General features: G+C 41.3%; 1 protein-coding gene and 14 non-coding genes across 15 annotated transcripts in view; 1 reads left to right on the top strand and 14 right to left on the bottom strand.

Moving 5' to 3' along the window:
- veph1 (ventricular zone expressed PH domain-containing 1) overlaps window positions 1–14,090 on the top strand; it is a 238,290-nt gene that overhangs the window by 73,463 nt on the left and 150,737 nt on the right. The gene's annotated exons all lie outside the window — the stretch shown is intronic.
- trnar-ucu (transfer RNA arginine (anticodon UCU)) lies at window positions 753–847 on the bottom strand. The gene is made up of 2 exons: window positions 811–847; window positions 753–788 (listed from the first exon to the last, which is right to left on the bottom strand). It is a non-coding gene; the product is annotated as a tRNA-Arg (tRNA).
- On the bottom strand, window positions 2,021–2,115 carry trnar-ucu (transfer RNA arginine (anticodon UCU)). Its single transcript has 2 exons — window positions 2,079–2,115; window positions 2,021–2,056 (listed from the first exon to the last, which is right to left on the bottom strand). It is a non-coding gene; the product is annotated as a tRNA-Arg (tRNA).
- trnar-ucu (transfer RNA arginine (anticodon UCU)) lies at window positions 3,438–3,533 on the bottom strand. The gene is made up of 2 exons: window positions 3,496–3,533; window positions 3,438–3,473 (listed from the first exon to the last, which is right to left on the bottom strand). It is a non-coding gene; the product is annotated as a tRNA-Arg (tRNA).
- On the bottom strand, window positions 3,891–3,985 carry trnar-ucu (transfer RNA arginine (anticodon UCU)). The gene is made up of 2 exons: window positions 3,949–3,985; window positions 3,891–3,926 (listed from the first exon to the last, which is right to left on the bottom strand). It is a non-coding gene; the product is annotated as a tRNA-Arg (tRNA).
- trnar-ucu (transfer RNA arginine (anticodon UCU)) lies at window positions 5,016–5,110 on the bottom strand. Its single transcript has 2 exons — window positions 5,074–5,110; window positions 5,016–5,051 (listed from the first exon to the last, which is right to left on the bottom strand). It is a non-coding gene; the product is annotated as a tRNA-Arg (tRNA).
- trnar-ucu (transfer RNA arginine (anticodon UCU)) lies at window positions 5,474–5,568 on the bottom strand. The gene is made up of 2 exons: window positions 5,532–5,568; window positions 5,474–5,509 (listed from the first exon to the last, which is right to left on the bottom strand). It is a non-coding gene; the product is annotated as a tRNA-Arg (tRNA).
- trnar-ucu (transfer RNA arginine (anticodon UCU)) lies at window positions 5,924–6,019 on the bottom strand. The gene is made up of 2 exons: window positions 5,983–6,019; window positions 5,924–5,959 (listed from the first exon to the last, which is right to left on the bottom strand). It is a non-coding gene; the product is annotated as a tRNA-Arg (tRNA).
- Window positions 7,178–7,273, bottom strand: trnar-ucu (transfer RNA arginine (anticodon UCU)). Its single transcript has 2 exons — window positions 7,236–7,273; window positions 7,178–7,213 (listed from the first exon to the last, which is right to left on the bottom strand). It is a non-coding gene; the product is annotated as a tRNA-Arg (tRNA).
- On the bottom strand, window positions 7,630–7,724 carry trnar-ucu (transfer RNA arginine (anticodon UCU)). The gene is made up of 2 exons: window positions 7,688–7,724; window positions 7,630–7,665 (listed from the first exon to the last, which is right to left on the bottom strand). It is a non-coding gene; the product is annotated as a tRNA-Arg (tRNA).
- On the bottom strand, window positions 10,397–10,491 carry trnar-ucu (transfer RNA arginine (anticodon UCU)). The gene is made up of 2 exons: window positions 10,455–10,491; window positions 10,397–10,432 (listed from the first exon to the last, which is right to left on the bottom strand). It is a non-coding gene; the product is annotated as a tRNA-Arg (tRNA).
- Window positions 10,851–10,944, bottom strand: trnar-ucu (transfer RNA arginine (anticodon UCU)). Its single transcript has 2 exons — window positions 10,908–10,944; window positions 10,851–10,886 (listed from the first exon to the last, which is right to left on the bottom strand). It is a non-coding gene; the product is annotated as a tRNA-Arg (tRNA).
- On the bottom strand, window positions 12,698–12,792 carry trnar-ucu (transfer RNA arginine (anticodon UCU)). Its single transcript has 2 exons — window positions 12,756–12,792; window positions 12,698–12,733 (listed from the first exon to the last, which is right to left on the bottom strand). It is a non-coding gene; the product is annotated as a tRNA-Arg (tRNA).
- Window positions 13,152–13,245, bottom strand: trnar-ucu (transfer RNA arginine (anticodon UCU)). The gene is made up of 2 exons: window positions 13,209–13,245; window positions 13,152–13,187 (listed from the first exon to the last, which is right to left on the bottom strand). It is a non-coding gene; the product is annotated as a tRNA-Arg (tRNA).
- trnar-ucu (transfer RNA arginine (anticodon UCU)) lies at window positions 13,603–13,697 on the bottom strand. The gene is made up of 2 exons: window positions 13,661–13,697; window positions 13,603–13,638 (listed from the first exon to the last, which is right to left on the bottom strand). It is a non-coding gene; the product is annotated as a tRNA-Arg (tRNA).

The raw sequence follows: 14,090 nt of genomic DNA, 5'->3' as shown, positions 1-14,090 counted from the left end.
GCCACAGAGGTATGTGAACAACATATTTCACTTCTGTCATGGTGCCATTCTAATGAACTCAGCTTCGGTAGGTACTGTAGATTTGCGACATTTTCAACTTTGATAAAATGTGGTTGGACAAAGAAGTCCAAACTGCCACTGAGATTATGTAATGAATGCTATGGAAGACTATCAATGGCGCCATTTACTTGAACTAAGTAGGGTTTTTAGACTGTCTGTATAGAAATGCATTTGTTTGCCTTTTTGTAGTTCAGTTCTTCTTCAGAAGACGTAACAGATTGTGTGAAGGGAGATACACTGACTCTGTTAGGACTCGAACCCACAATCTTGGAAGGTATTTTTTAAGAAACCTGTCCAAAAGGCCAATGTGCTGTCCCTTGGGCCACAGAGAAAGGTCACCTAAAATTTTCAATTCTATCATATTGCCATTCCCCTGAGTAATTGCCCAGGCCTGCAGTCGTGCCTCAACCATTCAGATTCTCAGGTAATGAAAGTGACATTGGTAAAGCTCCACACTGTATGGTAGATTTGTGACATTTTCAACTTTGATAAGACAAAGAAGTCCAAAATGCCACTGATAATATCTACTAATGGCTGTGCATGACTATCATGGCACCATATACTTGAACTCAGTAGGTTTTTTTTGACTGCCTTTAAAGAACTAAATTTGTTCGCCTTTTGTAGTTCAGTTCTTCTGTTTCTCAGAAAATATAACTGATTTAGGACATGGCCCTTGTTGAAGTTAAAAGTAACGACTCTGGTGGGACTCGAACCCACAACCTTTGAATATCTTTATTAACGTCTTCAGTCTAGAAGTCCAACGCGCTGTCCATTGCGCCACAGAGCCATGTCTAAAACATATTTCATTTCTGTCATGGTGCCATTCTTATGATCTCATCCTTGGTAGGTTCTGTAGATTTGCGACATTTTCAACTTTGATTAAATAAAGAAGTCCAAAATGCAATGGAGATCATGTACTGAATGCTATGCATGACTACCATGCAATCCATTTATTTTAACTCAGTGGGGTTTTTAGACTGCCTGTAAAGAACTGCATAGATTTGCCTTTTGTCGTTCAGTTCTTCTGTTAATCAGAAAAAATAACAGACTTTCGACATGACCCTTGGGTGAAAGTCAAAACCCCGAACTCTGGTGGGACTCGAACCCACAACTTTAGAAGGTATTTTTTAAGTTAGCTGTCTAAAAGCCCAATGGACTGTCCTTTGCCCCACTGTGCCGTGGGAACAACTGATTCATTTCTGTCATGGTGTCATTCTCTTGAGTAATTGTCCAGGCCTGCAGTCGTGCCTCAACCACTCAGATTGTCAGGTAATAAAAGTGACATTGGTACTGCTCCTCACTGTATGGTACATTTTGCAATATTTTTATTGGTAGTGAAAAGTGACTTTAGAAGAGCTCCACTCTATATAGTAGATTCGCTAGACTTTCAAGTTTGGTTGGACCTACAAGTCCAATTTGCCACTGACCTCAGTAGTTCCAGTTCCAGTAGTGGCTCAACCGTTCAGATTGTCAGGTAAAGACAGTGACATTGGTAGACCTCCACACTGTATGGTAGATTTGTGACATTTTCAACTTTGGTTGGACAAAGAAGTCCAAAATGGCACTGATAGCATCTACTGACAGCTATGCATGATTACCATGGAATTGATAAATTGATTGAAACTTTTATTAGTAGTTTTCCCAGTTCTGTACATATTCCATACAAATGACCACTAAACGGTAGCAGCCGAATAAGGTTTTCTATTTGTTAAAGTCAGGATCCATGTAAATCAATTCATGGTGAGACTCGAACCCACAGCCTTTGAATGTCATTTTTAAGTCAACTGTCTAGAAGTCTAATGCGCTGTACATTGCACCATAGAGCCAGTTTACTTTAACTAGGTAGGGTTTTTAGACCGCCTGTAGAGAACTCCATTTTTTTCCTTTTGTAGTTCAGTTCTTCTGTTCCTCAGAAAACATAACAGATTTAGGACAAGGCCCTGTGTATCGGTAAAAATTCCGACTCTGGTGGGACTCGAACCCACAACCTTTGAATACCTTTTCTTAAATTTTCTGTCTAGAAGTCCAATGCGCTGTCCATTGCGCCACAGAGCCTTTCCACTTACTCAAATTTAAAGCGATCATGGTGCCATTCCACTGATCCCATTAGTTGCATTTCCAGTAGTTTTTCAACCTTTCAGATTGTCAGGTAATGAAAGTGACATTGGTAGAGCTCCACACTGTATGATAGATTTGCAACATTTTCAACTTTGGTTGGACAAAAAAGGCCAAAATGCCACTGAGACTATTTACTACATGCTATGCATTACTTGAACTCAGTAGGGTTTTTAGGTCTGTATAGACCTGCATTCTTTTGCCTTTTGTATTTCAGTTCTTCTGTTTCCCAGACGGGCTTCACGGAGGCAGAGGGGTTAGTGCGTCTGCCGCACATTACGAAGGTCCTGCAGTCCTGGGTTCAAATCCAGGCTCGGGATCTTTCTGTGTGGAGTTTGCATGTCCTCCCTGTGAATGCGTGGGTTCCCTCCGGGTATTCCGGCTTCCTCCCACTTCCAAAGACATGCACCTGGGGATAGGTTGATTGGCAACACTAAATTGGCCTTAGTGTGTGAATGTCAGTGTGAATGGTGTCTGTTTATCTGTGTTGGCCCTGCGATGAGGTGGCGACTTGTCCAAGGTGTACCCTACCTTCCGCCCGATTGTAGCTGAGATAGGCGCCAGCGCCCCCCGCGACCCCAAAAGGGAATAAGTGGTAGAAAATGGATGGGGATGGATGTTTCTCAGACAACATAACAGATGTAGGACAAGGCCCTGTGTGAAGGTAAAAACACCAACTCTGGTGGGTATCGAAACTACAACTTTTGAATAAACGCTCTGAAGTATTCCGTCTAGAAGTCCATTGCGCTACAGAGCTTTGTCACCTACCTGCATTCAGAGCGATCATGGTGCCATTCCGCGGATCCCAGTTGGTGCATTTCCAGTTGCTTCTCAACCTTTCAGATTGTCAGGCAATGAAAAGTGACGTTGATAGAGCTCCACTCTATATGGTAGATTAGCTACAGTTTCGAGTTGGGTTGGACCTACAAGTCCAAATTGCCACTGACCTCAGGAGTTCCAGTTTCAGTAGTGGCTCAACCGTTCAGATTGTCAGGTAATGAAAGTGACATTGGTAGACCTCCACACTGTATGGCAGATTTGCGACATTTTCAACTTTGGTTGGACAAAGAAAGTCCAATATGCCACTGATAGTATCTTCTGATGGCTATGTATGACTATCAATGGCGCCAATCACTTGAACTCAGTTGGGTTTTAGGATTGCCTTTACAGAACTGCATTGTTTGCCTTTTGTAGTTCAGTTCTTCTGTTCCTCAGAAAACATAACAGATTTAGGACAAGGCCCTGTGTATAGGTAAAAGCTCTGACTCTGGTGGGACTCAAACCCACAACCTTTGAATATCTTTTCTTAAATGATCTGTCTAGAAGTCCAATGCGCTGACCATTGCGCCATAGAAGCCTGTCTGTCACTTTCATTCAAAGCGATCATGGTGCCATTCCGCTGATCCCATTAGTTGCATTTCCAGTAGTTTTTCGACCTGTCAGATTGTCAGGTAATGAAAGTGACTTTGGTAGAGCTCCACACTGTATGATAGATTTGCAACATTTTCAACTTTGGTTGGACAAAGTCCAAAATGCCACTGAGATCATGAACTACATGCTATGCATGACTATCATGGCAGCATTTATTTTAACTCAGTAGGGTTTTCAGACCGCCTGTATAGAACTGCATTTTTTTGCATTTTGTATTTCAGTTCTTCTGTTTCTCAGACAACATAACAGATTTAGGATAAGGCCCTGTGTGAAGGTAAAAACACCGACTCTGGTGGGACTCGAACCCACAACCTTTGAATATCTTTTCTTAAATGATCCATCTAGAAGTCCAATGCACTATCCATTGCGCCACAGAGCCTTGTCACTCAGTTGCATTTAAAGCAATCATGGTGCCATTCCGCTGATCCCATTAGTTGCATTTCCAGTAGTTTTTCAACCTTTCAGATTGTCAGGTGATGAAAGTGACATTGGTAGAGCTCCACACTGTATGATAGATTTGCAACATTTTCAACTTTGTTTGGACAAAGTCCAAAATGCCACTGAGATTATGTACTACATGCTATACATGACTATCATGGTACCATTTGCTTTAACTCAGTAGGGTTTTTAGACCGCCTGTAGAGAACTGCTTTTCTTGCCTTTTGTAGTTCAGTTCTTCTGTTCCTCAGACAACATAACAGATTTAGGACGAGGCCCTGTGTGAAGGTAAAAACACAGACTCTTGTGGGACTCAAACCCACAACCTTTGAATATCTTTTATTAAATTTTTCTGTCTAGAAGTCCAATGCGCTTTCCATTGCGCAACAGAGCCTTGCCACTCATGTGTATTTAAAGCGATCATGGTGCCATTCCGCTGATCCCATTAGTTGCATTTCCAGTAGTTTCTCAACCTTTCAGATTGTCAGGTAATGAAAGTGACATTGGTAGAGCTCCACACTGTATGATAGATCTGCAACATTTTCAACTTTGGTTGGACAAAGTCCAAAATGGCACTGATAGTATCTACTGACGACTATGCATGATTACCATGGTGTTGATAGATTGATTGAAACTTTTATTAGTAGTTTTCACAGTTTAGTACATATTCCGCAAAAATGACCACTAAATGGTAGCAGCCGAATAAGGTTTTCCATTTGTTAAAGTCAGGGTCCACGTAAATCAATTCATGGTGGGACTCGAAACCACAAACTTTGAATGTCTTTTTTAAGTCAACTGTCTAGAAGACTAACGCGCTGTCCATTGCACCAAAGAGGCAGTTTTCTTTAACTAGGTAGGGTTTTTAGACCGCGTGTAGAGAACTGCATTTTTTGCCTTTTGTAGTTCAGTTGTTTTGTTCCTCAGAAAACATAACAGATTTAGGACAAGGCCCTGTGTATTGGTAAAAACTCCGACTCTGGTGGGACTCGAACCCACAACCTTTGAATACCTTTTCTTAAGTTTTCTGTCTAGACGTCCAATGCGCTGTCCATTGCGCCACAGAGCCTTACCACTCACTGAAATTTAAAACGATCATTGTGCCATTCCGCTGATCCCCTTAGTTGCATTTCCAGTAGTTTTTCAACCTTTCAGATTGTCAGGTAATAAAAGTGACTTTGGTAGAGCTACACACTGTATGATAGATCTGCAACATTTTCAACTTTGGTTGGACAAAGAAAGTCCAAAATGCCACTGATAGTATCTACTGGTGGCTACGCATGACTATCAATAGCGCCAATCACTTTGACTCAGTAAGGTTTTTAGACTGCCTGTATAGAAGTGCATTTTTTTGCCTTTTGTATTTCAGTTCTTCTGTTTCTCAGACAACATAACAGATTTAGGACAAGGCCCTGTGTGAAGGTAAAAACACCGACTCTGGTGGGACTCGAACCCACAACCTTTGAATAACTTCTCTGAAGTCCTCCATCTAGAAGTCCAATGCGCTGTCCATTGCGCCACAGAGCCTTGTCACTTGCTTACATTCAAAGCGATCATGGTGCCATTCGGCTGATTCCATTAGTTGCATTTCCAGTAGTTTTTCAACCTTTCAGATTGTCAGGTAACAAAAGTGACATTGGTAGAGCTCCACACTGTATGATAGATTTGCAACATTTTCAACTTTAGTTGGATAAATTCCAAAATTCCACTGTAATTTTGTACTGAATAATATGCATGACTATCATGGTATCATTTACTTTAACTCAGTAGGGTTTTTAGGTCTGTATAGACCTGCATTCTTTTGCCTTTTGTATTTCAGTTCTTCTGTTCTTCAGACAACATAACAGATTTAGGACGAGGCCCTGTGTGAAGGTAAAATCACCGACTCTGGTGGGACTCGAACCCACAACCTTTGAATATCTTTTCTCAAACTTTTCTGTCTAGAAGTCCAATGCACTTTCCATTGCGCCACAGAGCCTTGCCACTCATGTTTATTCAAAGCGATCATGGTGCCATTCCGCAGATCCCATTAGTTGCATTTCCAGTAATTTTTCAACCTTTCAGATTGTCAGGTAATGAAAGTGACTTTGGTAGAGCTCCACACTGTATGATAGATTTGCAAAATGTTTAACTTTGGTTGGACAAAAAAGGCCAAAATGCCACTGAGACTATTTACTACATGCTATGCAGGACTATCATTGTACAATTTACTTGAACTCAGTAAGGTTTTTAGGTCTGTATAGACCTGCATTCTTTTGCCTTTTGTATTTCAGTTCTTCTGTTTCTCAGATGGGCTTCACGGTGGCAGAGGGGTTAGTGCGTCTGCCGTACAATACGAAGGTCCTGCAGTCCTGGGTTCAAATCCAGGCTCGGGATCTTTCTGTGTGGAGTTTGCATGTCCTCCCTGTGAATGCGTGGGTTCCCTCCGGGTACTCTGGCTTCCTCCCACTTCCAAAGACATGCACCTGGGGATAGGTTGATTGGCAACACTAATTTGGCCCTAGTTTGTGAATGTGAGTGTGAATGTTGTCTGTCTATCTGTGTTGGTGACTTGTCCAGGGTGTACCCCGCCTTCCACCCGATTGTAGCTGAGATAGGCGCCAGCGCCCCCCGCGACCGCAAAAGGGAATAAGCGGTAGAAAATGGATGGGGATGGATGTTTCTCAGGCCCTGTGTGAAGGTAAAAACACCGACTCTGGTGGGTATCGAAACCACAACTTTTGAATAAACGCTTTGAAGTATTCTGTCTAGAAGTCCATTGCGCTACAGAGCCTCGTCACCTACTTGCATTCAGAGCGATCATGGTGCCATTCCGCTGATCCCAGTTGGTGCATTTCCAGTTGTTTCTCAACCTTTCAGTTTGTCAGGTAATGAAAAGTGACGTTGGTAGAGCTCCACTCTATATGGTAGATTCGCTACACTTTCAAGTTTGGTTGGACAAAGAAAGTCCAATATGCCACTGATAGTATCTTCTGATGGCTATGTATGACTATCAATGGCGCCAATCACTTGAACTCAGTTGGGTTTTAGGATTGCCTGTACAGAACTGCATTGTTTGCCTTTTGTAGTTCAGTTCTTCTGTTCCTCAGAAAACATAACAGATTTAGGACAAGGCCCTGTGTATAGGTAAAAGCTCCGACCCTGGTGGGACTCGAACCCACAACCTTTGAATATCTTTTCTTAAATGATCTGTCTAGAAGTCCAATGCGCTGTCCATTGCGCCATAGAAGCCTGTTTGTCACTTTCATTCAAAGCGATCATGGTGCCATCCCGCTGATCCAATTAGTTGCATTTCCAGTAGTTTTTCAACCTTTCAGATTGTCAGGTAACAAAAGTGACATTGGTAGAGCTCCACACTGTATGATAGATTTGCAACATTTTCAACTTTGGTTGGACAAAGTCCAAAATGCCACTGAGATTACGTACTACATGCTATGCATGACTATCATGGTACCATTTGCTTTAACTCAGTAGGGTTTTTAGACCGCCTGTAGAGAACTGCTTTTCTTGCCTTTTGTAGTTCAGTTCTTCTGTTCCTCAGAAAACATAACAGATTTAGGACAAGACCCTGTGTACAGGTAAAAGCTCCGACTCTGGTGGGACTCGAACCCACAACCTTTGAATAACTTTTCTTAAATTTTCTGTCTAGAAGTCCAATGCGCTGTCCGTTGCGCCACAGAGCCTTGCTACTCACTTACATTTAAAGAAATCATTGTGCCATTCCGCTGATCCCATTAGTTGCATTTCCAGTAGTTTTTCAACCTTTCAGATTGTCAGGTAATGAAAGTGACTTTGGTAGAGCTCCACACTGTATGATAGATTTGCAACATTTTCAACTTTGGTTGGACAAAGAAAGTCCAAAATGCCACTGATAGTATCTACTGGTGGCTATGCATGACTATCAATAGCGCCAATCACTTTAACTCAGTAGGGTTTTTAGACCGCCTGTATAGAACTGCATTTTTTTGCCTTTTGTATTTCAGTTCTTCTGTTTCTCAGACAACATAACAGATTTAGGATAAGGCCCTGTGTGAAGGTAAAAACAGCGACTCTGGTGGGACTCGAACCTACAACCTTTGAATATCTTTTCTTAAAATGTCTGTTTAGTTGTCCAATGCCCTGCCCATTGAGCCACAGAGCCACAGAGCCTTGTCACTCATTTATATTCAAAACGATCATGGTGCCAGTCCGCTGATCCCATTAAAGCATTTCCAGTAGTTTCTCAACCTTTCAGATTGTCAGGTAACGAAAGTGACATTGTTAGAGCTCCACACTGTATGATAGATTTGCAACATTTTCAACTTTGGTTGGACAAAGTCCAAAATGCCACTGAGATTATGTACTACATGCTATGCATGACTATCATGGTACCATTTGCTTTAACTCAGCAAGGTTTTTAGACCAACTGTATAGAACTGCATTTTTTTTGCCTTTTGTATTTCAGTTATTCTGTTTCTCAGACAACATAACAGATTTAGGATAAGGCCCTGTGTGAAGGTAAAAACACCCACTGTGGTGGGACTCGAACCCACAACCTTTGAATACCTTCTCTGAAGTCTTCCATCTAGAAGTCCAATGCGCTGTCCATTGCGCCACAGAGCCTCGTTACTCACTGAAATTTAAAGTGATCATTGTGCCATTCCGCTGATCCCATTAGTTGCATTTCCAGTAGTTTCTCAACCTTTCAGATCGTCAGGTAATGAAAGTGACATTGGTAGAGCTCCACACTGTATGGTAGATTTGCAAGATTTTCAACTTTGGTTGGACAAAGTCCAAAATGCCACTGAGATTATATACTACATGCTATGCATGACTATCATGGTACCATTTGCTTTAACTCAGTAGGGTTTTTAGACTGCCTGTAGAGAACTGCATTTTTTGCCTTTTGTAGTTCAGTTCTTCTGTTCCTCAGAAAACATAATAGATTTAGGACAAGACCCTGTGTATAGGTAAAAGCTCCGACTCTGGTGGGACTCAAACCCACAACCTTTGAATATCTTTTCTTAAATTATCAGTCCAGAAGTCCTATGCGCTGTCCATTGCCCCACAGAGCCTTTCCACTTACACAAATTTAAAGCGACCATTGTGCCATTCCACTGATCCCATTAGTTTCATTTCCAGTAGTTTTTCAACCTTTCAGATTGTCAGGTAATGAAAGGGACATTGGTAAAGCTCCACACTGTATGGTAGATTTGCAACATTTTCAACTTTGGTTGGACAAATAAGTCCAAAATGCCACTGAGATTATGTACTGAAAGCTATGCATGACTATCATGGCAGCATTTACTTTAACTCAGTAGGGTTTTTAGACCGCCTGTATAGAACTGCATTTTTTTGCCTTTTGTATTTCAGTTCTTCTGTTTCTCAGACAACATAACAGATTTAGGATAAGGCCCTGTGTGAAGGTAAAAACACCGACTCTGGTGGGACTCGAACCCAGAACCTTTGAATATCTTGTTTAAGTTTTCTGTTTAAAAGTCCAATGCACTGTCCATTGTGCCACAGAGCTTTGTCACTTAACCACATTCAAAGCGATCATGGTGCCATTCTGCTGATCCCAGTCGTTCCATTTCCAATAGTTTCTTAACCTTTCAGATTGTCAGGTCGTGAAAAGTGACTTTGGAAGAGCTCCACTCTGTATGGTAGATTCGCTACACTTTCAAGTTCGGTTGGACCTACAAGTCCAATTTGCCACTGACCTCAGTAGTTCCAGTTCCAGTAGTGGCTCAACCGTTCAAATTGTCAGGTAAAGACAGTGACATTGGTAGACCTCCACACTGTATGGTAGATTTGTGACATTTTCAACTTTGGTTTGACAAAGAAGTCCAAAATGGCACTGATAGTATCTACTGACGACTATGCATGATTACCATGGGATTGATAAATTGATTGAAACTTTTATTAGTAGTGCATGGCCAGTCTATTGTACATTTTGGGATCTGAACAGAGGATGTCGTTGTGGCTTGTGCAGCCCTTTGAGACACTCGTGATTTAGGGCTGTATAAATAAACATTGATTGATTGATTGATAGTTTTCCCAGTTCTGTACATATTCCATACAAATGACCACTAAATGGTAGCAGCCGAATAAGGTTTTCTATTTGTTAAAGTCAGGGTCCACGTAAATCAATTCATGATGAGACTCGAACCCACAGCCTTTGAATGTCATTTTTAAGTCAACTGTCGAGAAGTCTAACACGCTGTACATTGCACCATAGAGCCAGTTTACTTTAACTAGGTAGGGTTTTTAGACCGCCTGAAGAGAACTGCATTTTTTGCCTTTTGTAGTTCAGTTCTTCTGTTCCTCAGAAAACATAACAGATTTAGGACAAGGCCCTGTGTGAAGGTAAAAACACCGACTCTGGTGGGACTCGAACCCACAGCCTTTGAATAACATCTCTGAAGTCTTCCATCTAGAAGTCCAATGCGCTGTCCATTGCGCCACAGAGCCTTGTTACTCACTTACATTTAAAGCGATCATTGTGCCATTCCGCTGATCCCATTGGTTGCATTTCCAGTAGTTTCTCAACCTTTCAGATTGTCAGGTGATGAAAGTGACATTGGTCGAGCTCCACATTGTATGATAGATCTGCAACATTTTCAACTTTGGTTGGACAAAGTCCAAAATGCCACTGAGATTAATGTACTACATGCTATGCATGACTATCATGGTACCATTTACTTTAACTCAGTAGGGTTTTTAGACCGCCTGTATAGAAATGCATTTTTTTGCCTTTTGTATTTCAGTTCTTCTGTTTCTCAGACAACATAACAGATTTAGGATAATGCCCTGTTTGAAGGTAAAAACACAGACTCTGGTGGGACTCGAACCCACAACCTTTGAATATCTTGTTTAAGTTTTCTGTCTAGAAGTCCAATGCGCTGTCCATTGCGCCACAGAGCCTTGTCACTCACTTACTTTTAAAGCGATCATGGTGCCATTCCGCTGATCCCATTAGTTGCATTTCCAGTAGTTTCTCAACCTTTCAGATCGTCAGGTAATGAAAGTGACATTGGTAGAGCTCCACACTGTATGGTAGATTTGCAAGATTTTCAACTTTGGTTGGACAAAGTCCAAAATGCCACTGAGATTATATACTACATGCTATGCATGACTATCATGGTACCATTTGCTTTAACTCAGTAGGGTTTTTAGACTGCCTGTAGAGAACTGCATTTTTTGCCTTTTGTAGTTCAGTTCTTCTGTTCCTCAGAAAACATAATAGATTTAGGACAAGACCCTGTGTATAGGTAAAAGCTCCGACTCTGGTGGGACTCAAACCCACAACCTTTGAATATCTTTTCTTAAATTATCAGTCCAGAAGTCCTATGCGCTGTCCATTGCCCCACAGAGCCTTTCCACTTACACAAATTTAAAGCGACCATTGTGCCATTCCACTGATCCCATTAGTTTCATTTCCAGTAGTTTTTCAACCTTTCAGATTGTCAGGTAATGAAAGGGACATTGGTAAAGCTCCACACTGTATGGTAGATTTGCAACATTTTCAACTTTGGTTGGACAAATAAGTCCAAAATGCCACTGAGATTATGTACTGAAAGCTATGCATGACTATCATGGCAGCATTTACTTTAACTCAGTAGGGTTTTTAGACCGCCTGTATAGAACTGCATTTTTTTGCCTTTTGTATTTCAGTTCTTCTGTTTCTCAGACAACATAACAGATTTAGGATAAGGCCCTGTGTGAAGGTAAAAACACCGACTCTGGTGGGACTCGAACCCAGAACCTTTGAATATCTTGTTTAAGTTTTCTGTTTAAAAGTCCAATGCACTGTCCATTGTGCCACAGAGCTTTGTCACTTAACCACATTCAAAGCGATCATGGTGCCATTCTGCTGATCCCAGTCGTTCCATTTCCAATAGTTTCTTAACCTTTCAGATTGTCAGGTCGTGAAAAGTGACTTTGGAAGAGCTCCACTCTGTATGGTAGATTCGCTACACTTTCAAGTTCGGTTGGACCTACAAGTCCAATTTTCCACTGACCTCAGTAGTTCCAGTTCCAGTAGTGGCTCAACCGTTCAAATTGTCAGGTAAAGACAGTGACATTGGTAGACCTCCACACTGTATGGTAGATTTGTGACATTTTCAACTTTGGTTTGACAAAGAAGTCCAAAATGGCACTGATAGTATCTACTGACGACTATGCATGATTACCATGGGATTGATAAATTGATTGAAACTTTTATTAGTAGTGCATGGCCAGTCTATTGTACATTTTGGGATCTGAACAGAGGATGTCGTTGTGGCTTGTGCAGCCCTTTGAGACACTCGTGATTTAGGGCTGTATAAATAAACATTGATTGATTGATTGATAGTTTTCCCAGTTCTGTACATATTCCATACAAATGACCACTAAATGGTAGCAGCCGAATAAGGTTTTCTATTTGTTAAAGTCAGGGTCCACGTAAATCAATTCATGATGAGACTCGAACCCACAGCCTTTGAATGTCATTTTTAAGTCAACTGTCGAGAAGTCTAACACGCTGTACATTGCACCATAGAGCCAGTTTACTTTAACTAGGTAGGGTTTTTAGACCGCCTGAAGAGAACTGCATTTTTTGCCTTTTGTAGTTCAGTTCTTCTGTTCCTCAGAAAACATAACAGATTTAGGACAAGGCCCTGTGTGAAGGTAAAAACACCGACTCTGGTGGGACTCGAACCCACAGCCTTTGAATAACATCTCTGAAGTCTTCCATCTAGAAGTCCAATGCGCTGTCCATTGCGCCACAGAGCCTTGTTACTCACTTACATTTAAAGCGATCATTGTGCCATTCCGCTGATCCCATTGGTTGCATTTCCAGTAGTTTCTCAACCTTTCAGATTGTCAGGTGATGAAAGTGACATTGGTCGAGCTCCACATTGTATGATAGATCTGCAACATTTTCAACTTTGGTTGGACAAAGTCCAAAATGCCACTGAGATTAATGTACTACATGCTATGCATGACTATCATGGTACCATTTACTTTAACTCAGTAGGGTTTTTAGACCGCCTGTATAGAAATGCATTTTTTTGCCTTTTGTATTTCAGTTCTTCTGTTTCTCAGACAACATAACAGATTTAGGATAATGCCCTGTTTGAAGGTAAAAACACAGACTCTGGTGGGACTCGAACCCACAACCTTTGAATATCTTGTTTAAGTTTTCTGTCTAGAAGTCCAATGCGCTGTCCATTGCGCCACAGAGCCTTGTCACTCACTTACTTTTAAAGCGATCATGGTGCCATTCCGCTGATCCCATTAGTTGCATTTCCAGTAGTTTTTCAACCTTTCAGATTGTCAGGTAACAAAAGTGACATTGGTAGAGCTCCACACTGTATGATAGATCTGCAACATTTTCAACTTTGGTTGGACAAAGTCCAAAATGCCACTGAGATTATGTACTACATGCTATGCATGACTATCATGGTACCATTTGCTTTAACTCAGTAGGGTTTTTAGACCGCCTGTAGAGAACTGCATTTTTTGCCTTTTGTAGTTCAGTTCTTCTGTTCCTCAGAAAACATAACAGATTTAGGACAAGACCCTGTGTATAGGTAAAAGCTCCGACTCTGGTGGGACTCAAACCCACAACCTTTGAATATTTTTTCTTAAATTATCTGCCTAGAAGTCCAATGCGCTGTCCATTGCACCACAGAGTCTTGTCCTCAACTCACATTTAATGCGATTATGGTGCCATTCCGGTTGACAAAGAAGTCCAAAATGCAACTGATATTATGTACTTAATGCTATGCATGACTATCATGGCAGTATTTACTTTAACTCAGTTGGGTTTTTTAGACCACCTGTATAGAACTGCATTTTTTTGCCTTTTGTAGTTCAGTTATTTTGTTTTTTCAGAAAACATAACAGATTCAGGACAAGGTCCTCATGTGAAGGTAAAGCACTGACTCTGGCGGGAGTCAAACCCACAACCTTTGAATATCTTGTTTTAAGTGTTGTGTCTAGAAGTCCAATGCGGTATCCATTGCGCCACAGAGCCATGTGATTAAACATTTTCAAGCAGGCATGCAGTGGTGCCTCAATTTTTCAGA

Source organism: Nerophis ophidion, linkage group LG13 (genome assembly GCF_033978795.1).
Source record: "Nerophis ophidion isolate RoL-2023_Sa linkage group LG13, RoL_Noph_v1.0, whole genome shotgun sequence".
Taxonomy (NCBI): Eukaryota; Metazoa; Chordata; class Actinopteri; order Syngnathiformes; family Syngnathidae; genus Nerophis; species Nerophis ophidion.
This window is presented reverse-complemented; position numbering and strand designations above follow the sequence as displayed.